This window comes from Ovis aries, chromosome 8, assembly GCF_016772045.2.
Source record: "Ovis aries strain OAR_USU_Benz2616 breed Rambouillet chromosome 8, ARS-UI_Ramb_v3.0, whole genome shotgun sequence".
Classification (NCBI taxonomy): domain Eukaryota; kingdom Metazoa; phylum Chordata; class Mammalia; order Artiodactyla; family Bovidae; genus Ovis; species Ovis aries.
The window spans coordinates 54184042-54193554 of NC_056061.1; the positions used below are offsets into that span (position 1 = coordinate 54184042).

The following is a 9513-nucleotide window of genomic DNA, read 5'->3' on the forward strand; positions in this document are numbered from 1 at the left end:
CATAGAAAAAAGGAAAACATATAAGGAAACAGGAGGAAGATGGCCATCTGCAAGCTAAAAAGAGAGGCCTTAGGAGAACATTGCTGGCACCTTGATTTTGGACTTCTGGCCTCCAAAACTGAAAAAAAAAAAAAAATAGATTCAGTTGTTGAAGCCACCCAGTCTGTGGTATTCTGAGGTGTCAGTCCTAATGGACTAACATATATGGAGAACTGCCTAAATCTTAATGGATTTGATAGCTTGATAGATGTTCTCATTTTTAAATATTTATAAAATCAGTACAGATCAAGAAATAGAACATTTCAAGTACTCAAGGAAGCTCTCTCCTGCTCCTTCTACTCATTTTAGCCACTTGTTCCTATATTTTCACATCTTCCTACCTGCGGAGAAGATACACTTCAGCCCAGTGCTGTCACGAGGGAGGGCTCTGCTTCTGTAGGTGTCCACCATGCCAGGGCTTGGGTGAGTGCCTCAGTCTGGAGGTCAGGGTCAGCAAGGCACTTGACTCGAAACCTAAAGCAACATTCCCCAAGCTGCTTCACAAATGATAAAGACGATGTTATAATTATTGTCTGATTTCTGTATCTATTTCTTAGTTTCCAAATTAGGGAGGGAAAGGGGAACCAGAGCTTTTCAAAATGAAACACCTTGGTACTTGGCTGTGTCCAAGGTTGGCATGTTTAAAAATGCTTTACTATAGTTCATCATGAAGTATTGCAGACATTCAAAAAACATAGATACTAATATAACACACCTACCACCTGATTGCAATCAGTCAGTAAGTTTACTCAACTGTTTGGCTTCCCAGGCGGTGCTAGTGGTAAAGAACTCCCCACCAATACAGGAGATATAAGCGATGTGGGTTCCAACCCTGGGTCAGGAAGATCCCCTGGAGGAGGGCATGGCAACCCGCTTCAGTATTCTTGTCTGGAGAATCCCATGGACAGAGAAGAAGCCTGGTGGGCCACAGTCCATGGGGTCACAAAGAGTCCATAGGGTCATAAAAGGCAGCAACATACCTACCACCTGATTTCAATCAATCAGCAAGCTTACTATACTGTTTACATTTGAAAAAAATTTTAAACTATTCTAGTAAATTCCAGAATTTTTTCTATTATTTTTAAAGTCTAAAGGTTCTGGCTCTTGTAGACAAAAAGTTCCTCTAAAACAAAACACAAAACTTGAAAAATAGCCAATCCCCTTCACCGTTTTTTTCTAACTTACTAGATCACCGGTTTAGCAGTGATTATCACTGCTCTACATGTGCAAGAAAAGTTCTTTAGTAACAAACTGTAGAAATGATCCCTGTGAGTGTAGTCTTGCCAATCCCATTTTTAGCTCCTGTATTGCCCAATATGTAGCATACCATCTGTTAATCTAATGAAATGCCTCAAGGCTCAAATTGTAAATTTTGAAACTTTTAACTTCTTTTGATATGTATTTGAAGATCCCATTATAATTTGGATTAGATGCTGGATGAAGTTTAAGCAGATTTGGGACTAGGCTGCATGACTAACATCATTCATCTCAATTCCCAGCTTCTAGGCAAGAACGGTTTTGGAATCCATTTACTTACCTTTCTTTCACTTCAATCATACCTATGGGAGGGACACCAAACAATTACAGAAAATTTGAGCAGATATGAGAAAGGAGGAGCAGTGCAAACTCTTCAAAGAATTGCTAGATGGGTTTAGAGATGCCAAAGCTATTACTGGTGGATAGTCAGTATGAAGAGTCCTATGTCCTTAGAGAACATGTTTAAAAAATGAGTAGATTGAGACTTGAAGGAGAGATAGACAAATTGAACCATGTTAAATATATGCCAGGCAGAAGACAAAATTCAGGCCAGGGTTTGTTATTGTTTTGTGATATTATACACTCTAGGGTGATGAAGGTACCTTTGGAACATAAAGAACTCAATGACTCCATGTAGTTACCCCAGAGATATAAAGAGTATAGTTTGAAAAACAAATGAAACAGATGGCTGGACTTGAGTAGGGAAGCACAGGCAAGAAGCTGAGAGGTCAAGAATATGAAAAGGAAATCAGTCACCGAAAGCCTACACATGGTGAGAGACCTACATAAAATAAAGAGACTAATTTATGAAACAAATTAAATGGTTAAAAGGTGCATGTTTTGATTATCTTGTGTGGTCATCTAACTTTTTGAACTGATCAACATGAATGTGAGACCACAAGCATTTCAGTAATAAAAAAAAATCCCAGGCCACAACTGCTGAACAAACTTGAAACCCATCCAGGTATCTGAGTGAGATGCTTCTGCCAGGACTCAGGAGTAATTGCGGAGGATCACTAACTGTTAGGGCTTCCCAGGCGTCGCTAGTGGTAAAGATCCCACCTGCCAACTCTAGGAGACACAAGAGATGGGGTTTGATCCCTGGGTCAGGAGCCTGGAGGGCTACAGACCATAGGGTTGCAAAGAGTTGGAAACAACTCAGGCAACTTAGCATGCACGTACACACAGTGACTGTTAACAATGTTTGGTAATCTATGATGGATTTATATTTACAGCAGTATAGAGTCGGACACAACTGAGTGACTGAACGGAACTGAAACCATCAGTATACCTAACTTACGTTACCAAACGTATCTATTTCTCCATGGTTAGTTAGTTAGGCTTTTTCAATTGAAAATGAAGTGAAAATGACACTTCAATTGAAAGTGTCTAATGCAAGCTAAGTCGTAAAAGAAAAACATATGGCCTTATAAATATTACAGAAGCTCCCTAGTTTAGACATGCTGGATATATGTGCATATATAATATCAGAAAGAGATAGTTCTCTTTCTTCCCATCTCTCTCTCATGTCTGTTTTCCTCATGTTGATGCTTAACAGGTTTCTCTACTTAGCAAAAAAAAAAAAAAAAGAATCTTTGTAACCTTAAAGGTAAACTCCAATCTGTATCATTCTTGGAACTCTGGATCTGAGAAAGTAGAATATGATCTTTTTTCCACATTCTTACCAATCTTCAAAAAGACACTGCTTAATCTTGCTTGAAAAGATCTTCAAATGGGGCCAACCTCTCTGTTTAGGCATATGGGATATACTGATTGGCCAACTTTGGTTCATCCAGTTCTGGGCCAAGTTGTGTTTTCCTCAGATTCATATACTGAAGTGCTAGCCTCCAGTAACTCAGAATGTGACTGTATTCTTGGAATTGTTTTTCAAGGATGTATTTAAATCATTGCAAATCGTGACTGCAGTCATGAAATTAAAAGACACTTGCTCCTTGGAAAGAAATCTATGACAAACCTAGACAGCATATTAAAGAGCAGAGACATCACTTTGCCAAGAAAGGTGCATATATTTAAAGCTATGGTTTTTCCAGTAGTCATGTATGGATGTGAGAGTTGGACCATAAAGGAGGCTAAGCACTGAAGGGCTGATGCCTTTGAATTGCAGTGCTGGAGAAGACTCTGGAGAATTCCTTGGACTGCAAGGAGATCAAACCATCAACCCTAAAGAGAATCAACCCTGAATGTTCACTGGAAGGACTGATACTGAAATTGAAGCTCCAGTTCTTTTGCCATCTGATGCAAAGAGCTAATTCATTGGAAAAGACCCTGATGCTGGAAAACACTGAAGGCAAAAGGAGAAGGATCCGATGGTTAGATAGCATCACTGACTCCATGGATATGAATCTGAACAAACTCCAGGACATAGTGAAGGACAGAGGAGACTGGCAAGCTGCAGTCCATGGGGTCACAAAGATTCAGACATGACTTAGTTACTGAACAACAACAAAATTAAAATGAGGTCATTAGGATGCGCCTTAATCCAAAATGATCATGTTTCTTTATAAGAGGAAATTTAGATGCAGATGTGTACAGAGAGGAAGACCATTTAAAGGTACAGGGAGAAGATGGCCACCTACAAGCCAGAGAATAAGACCTCAGAAGAAATCAACCATACTGACACTTTGATCCTGGTCTTCTAGCCTTTGAAACTGTGATAAAATAAATTTCTACTGTTTAAGCCATCTAGTCTTTGATACTTTGTCTTGGCTGCCATAGCAAACTAAAACACATTTCTAGTCCTATAGTGTTATGGGGTAAGTGTGGTCCTTTGATTGTCCACCCAACCACTAACTCTAGTATGGGAGACAGGCAAGGCACAGGAAGAAAGGACAGAGTTTTCATGACTTGAAGGAGAGAGTGGTGCTGCACATATCATAATTGTTAAAGTTTCCGCAGACAGAGAGTAAACAACCTGCCTTGGTCAAAGGGTCATGATTTCATAGAACCATTGTGAAAGGAGAGTTTATTATAACTGATTTTTCAATCTAAACTTTTCAAACCATTCTGAACCTCAGCTTCAATCATCACGATTTTGCATATGTTGGAATGGCAGCAGAGGTTAGTATTTTCAAGGCAAGAGAGTGCCACACAAAGTAGCAAACAGTGTTAATTGGAGGGGTATAGTCAGAAAAAGCCACATTCTTAAATATTCCTGGTAGGCTGGGTATAAAGAATCTACCAGTTTTCTCAATTAGAATATCACTCAAGGCATACATTAAAGAAAGCAGTTTCACTCTTGTAGATTGCATGGAAATCTACAGTGGACAGAGAAAGTGAGGAATGCCTTTTCCTTTGTTTTCTTTCTGGTTTTTTTTTTAAAGTCTTTTGTCTGACAATGATAGCTAGATGATGTATTTTCTAGGAGGGCTGCTTTTCTATTATCAGAATTAAAGTGTTATTGACTAACTTGAAAGAAGTTTGAGTAGGAGATACCACAAACAGAATGGACAGAAACAATGGATGAAGCCTGATTCTAGCCCGCTAAAATTGAGAAGAAGAAAGAAAATGTACTCAGCAAATCTCTTAATGCACTCATTTAAAATATTTGGGGCATTTGAGTTTCCCTCTGAAAAAAAATGAAAACGTGTTGGGTCTCACTGCTAAAGCCATTTCCCCACCAGGTAGATAAATAAATACCCGCTGCGAGGGCATTTGTGTTGCTCTGAAATCTTGAAACAGATATAGAAAGAAAAGGCATCGAGTGAAAAGGCATCCCTCACATGGAGTGATGGCAGGAGTGGGCCCTGAAATCTGTCAGGTGGGACGACATGAGTCTGGACAGTCTGGCGCGGTGTGGCGAGGAGGACGCGAGAGCTCCTGGCTGCGGTCGGTTGCCCGCTGGACTAGGGCGCTGCACCGAGTCCCGCTAGGGAAGAGGAACTGGAAGGCCGCTTATAATCAGTTTTTGAAGTTGTCTGAGCCTGGGACGCCTTCCTTCAGGTCTTTGTGCTTGCGTGTTTCCGCCGGGACTTGCCGGGGGCAGCTGTCTGCCTGCAGGGTCGCCCCGGGTCAGACACCCACGCGCGGCCCAGCCGCAGGTGTGGGCCTCAGGTCGGCGGTGAAGTAAAAGGACTCGCCCAACGGGCCTTCACGACAAACATGGGGGTGCTGGCCACCGCGCCTCTTCTACGACGTGGCGCTGCTTCCTGTTTAGGACCCTTCGGGCGCCACCTGGCGGTTGGGGCAGACACCGACTTCCACAAGGAGATGGGCTGCAGGCGGGGCAGGAGGCCAGCGTGCTGTAGATTCAGCGTGGGGCGTGCGGACTCTCCGGCTGGATCCTCGCAGTGCGCACCCCTGGGTCGAGGCGCAGGGCCCTGCCTGTGCTCCTTGTCCAGTGGTCCTGCTCGGTGGCTCCTGGAGACCAACGGCCGTGCTGCTCTGTTCCCCTTGAGGTACTGTGCGCCCTTGGGGATGTCGGGGAGGTTGATGCGGTGGGTGCTGGTGGGCCCAAACCCTGCATCCTTCGAGCCTCGGTCAGGTCCCATTCATGTTTCTTGGCTGGGTTTAGAGCCTCAGTACTTGAGCTCTTGGCGGGCGGACACCTCACCCTTGTCGGTGTCCTCAGCCAAGTACTCGAGGAAGGACCGTGCCTTCATGTACAGACTGTTGTGCTTGTTTGGGGACTCCACTGATGGTCTCCTGGGTACTAGCTGACTGGTGGGATTTTTGTTGGTACTGGCTTCCCAGGTGGCGCTAGTGGTAAAGAACCCTGCCGGCCATTGCGGGAGACCTAAGACATGCAGGTTCCTGGGTTGGGAAGATCCCCTGGAGGCGAGCGTACCACTCTAGTGTTCTTGCCTGGAGAATCTCATGGAGAGAGGAGCCTGGCAGGCTGCAGTCCATGGAGTTGCAAAAAGTTGGACAGGACTGAAGTGACTTAGAAGCGCACTGCATAATTGATACTAACAATATCTTGTTAATTTCTGTTGTACAGCAAAGTGCTTCAGTTATACATATATATTCTTTTTCATTATGGTTTATCACAGTATATTGCATATAGTTCCCTGTGTTATATAGTAGGACCTTGTTGTTTATCCATTCTGTGTATAATAGTTTGCAGCTGCTAATCCCAAACTCCCAATCCTTCCATTTCCCTAGGCCCCCTTCCCCTTAAAAACCACAAGTATGTTCTCTGTGAGTCTGTTTCTATTTGGTAGATAAGTTCATTTGTATTATGTTTGGGATTCCACATGTAAGTGATAGCATATGACGTTTGTCTTTCTCTTTCTGATTTGTTTCACTTAGTATGATAATCTCTAGGTCCATCCATGTTGCTGCAAATGGCATTATATTCTTTTTATGGTTGAGTAATATTCCATCATGTATATGTACCACATTGTCTTTATCCATTCATCTGTCAATAGACACTTAGGTTGTTTCTGTGTCTTGGCTATTATAAATAGTGCTGCTGTGAACACAGGGGTGCATGTATCGTACCTTTTTGGATTATAGTTTTGTCTGGATATATCCCAGGAGTGGGACTGCAGGATCACATGTCAACTCTGTTTTTAGTTTTTTTGAGGAACTTCTTTACTTTTTGAGGAATTTCATAGTGATTGAACCAATCTGCATTTTGAGTGGGATTTTTTGATAAGAAGACAGGTATGGTTCCCCTCTCGGTCCTTCAGGCAGATCTCCAAGTGCAACTCACTGGCCACTTCCAACGATGTGCTATTCCTGCTCCTCCATGGTGTGTTTCACCGTGACTGAGCAAATTGTAATCGCACAGAATGTGAATTTTTAAAAATTTTTATTTTATTACAAAAATTTTGTTTAATGTAGACCATTTTTAAAGTCTTTATTGAATTTGTTACAGTATTTTCATCTGTTTTATGTTTTGGTTTTTTGGCAGCAAGGCATGTGGGAGCTTAGCTTCCTGACCAGGAATCAAACCCACATCCCCTGCATTGGAAGGCAGTCTTAACCCCTGGACCACCAGGGAAATCCCCAGAATGTGAATTATAAGACTTGCTAGTGTTGAGGTGAATGTCCTATATCCAAGGGCCCAAAGAGTTTAAAATTAATTTCCTTAATTCATCCTACCCATTCTCAAATACCTTTCTGTCCTTGCATTCCTCCTCGTTACCCAGTCTCTCAAATGAGAAGACTGAAAATCATTTTATACTTCTCTCCTCATCCTAGCCTATTCCTTTTATCTTTCCTGCCACATCCCATTCATCAGACACAAAGTCCTTTTGATTCTTCCCCTAAATATGTCTTGAGTCTGTCTTTTTTCTTAATCAAGTTTCTTGTTATCTCCATTGAACTGGAAGCCATTTTTTGTGTGTGCATGAGGCTTTTCCTCTGTGCTTTTCCTTATTTCAAATCCTAAAAGCATATGAAGTAATTGAACTGGAAGCCATTTTTTTGTGTGTGTGTGCATGAGGCTTTCCCTCTATGCTTTTCCTTATTTCAATTCCTAAAAGCATATGAAGTATAATATGCAGGATGTTTTGTGGAGATGAACTAAGTAATTTGGCCCCTGATTTTCCAGTTTCATGTCTTGGTACCTTATCCTCCTACAGGGCACCCACTCTGTGCAGCCTACTCTCCCATCAATTATCCAGATGATTCCATGTTTCTTTGCCTTTACATAAGCTGTTACCTCTCACATGTTCTTAGCAATTCATTGTTTACCTGGAAAGAGGATAGCAGAACAGTTAGTAGCAGAATTAACATCCCTTTGAAATTTCCTTTTACTCCCCTGCTTGTGTGCAGACTTTGCTGGAGAATAACAGCCACATTTCTTTTTCTTTCTGGCCTGCGAGGAAACTGCTCAGCCTCACTTGTTTGAAATGGAAACTGAATTCACTATGGAAAGTGACTGGAAACAGTGTGTACTCTTAAGCTTCATTCTAAATTCCTCCCAGTTGACATCCTCCACACTGTTTTCCATTTTCAGATGGGGCTGGTTTAAAGAACCCCTCAAAGAGATCTTGGCTTCCCAGGTGACCCAGTGGTAAAGAATCCGCCTGCCAATGTAGGAGATACAGGAGATGCACGTTCCATCCTTGGGTTGAGAAGATCCCCTGGAGAATGGTATGGCAACCCACTCTAGTATTCTTGCCTGGAAAATACCATGGACAGAGGAGCCTGGCAAGCTACAATGCATGGGGTCACAGACAGTTTAGACGTGACTGAGCACGCACGAATGCAAAGGAGAAATGTGGAGAGTGGCTCACAAAAAACACCCTCATAATTATAACTAACTAGGTTTTTTTTTTTTTTCTTTGCACATGAAATCTTCTAATTGGAAAACATATTGGATGTAAGCAGTCATATTTTTACCCAGTTACCATAGCCAATTCCTTTTGTTTGGAATAACAAGTGATATTGGTCATATTTTCAAATTCAGATGTAGTTTTCAAAAGTGTAATTTGTTATTTGTACTCTCATGTGTAGCAAGTACAGTGGTGGTTTGTGCAAATTAACGCTCACAGTAGGAGTGTTTTAATACTACTGCATAATAACAGTATGCAATTTGAAAGGTAATTCTATTATGGCAAGTTTCCTGGAAAAAACAAATGGCCTGATTGTTATAAAATTTGGCTTCATTGTTAGAAATTACAAGTTTATTGAATAATAAATACTGCAGTCACTAGGCCTCTAAAACTGAAGTTTTGAAATGGTGGTAAGAAGAGGTAGTTTCATATAATTCTTTTCATTACCTGTCTCTTCTTTTTTTTCCAAATTACCAAACCCTGGATTGAAAGTAAGAAAGAGTTGTGATGGGAGCAGAGGGTAATTGTTGTTCAAGTCAAAATAATAGCTCTTTTAGTTCTAAGTTTTTTTCTTCATTCCAGGGCAAATAAGATATTTTCAAGCCATTTTAATTATAATGAGTGATTGTTAAAATTATAGAGAATAGAAAATGCCTTTATTATTCAGGATTATTATAGAAAATAATAAGTACAAGTAGATCTAGGAAGTACTGATTACTAAAATCCAGTACAAGGACACATGAATATTATTGTTATATAGAACCTTATTTTATATTTTGTCTTCAGAATAAAATCTTATTAATTTGAATTGACAAACTTTTAAAATTTGTGATAAATTAAACATTTCATTCTAAACTTTGTTTTGTCTATTTTAAAACATTGATGGTAAAAAATGAAAGTTTAGAAGATTTTGTTTTTTAAAAAAAGAAAAAAAGGCATAATTCTGTTTATAGAGTTAATGATAGTTACATTG

At 40.7% G+C, this 9513-nt stretch overlaps 1 pseudogene; it reads right to left on the reverse strand.

The window, feature by feature from the left end:
• Window positions 1–1227: 1227 nt before the first annotated feature.
• Window positions 1228–1321, reverse strand: LOC114116247 (small nucleolar RNA U3; annotated as a pseudogene).
• Window positions 1322–9513: the final 8192 nt, after the last annotated feature.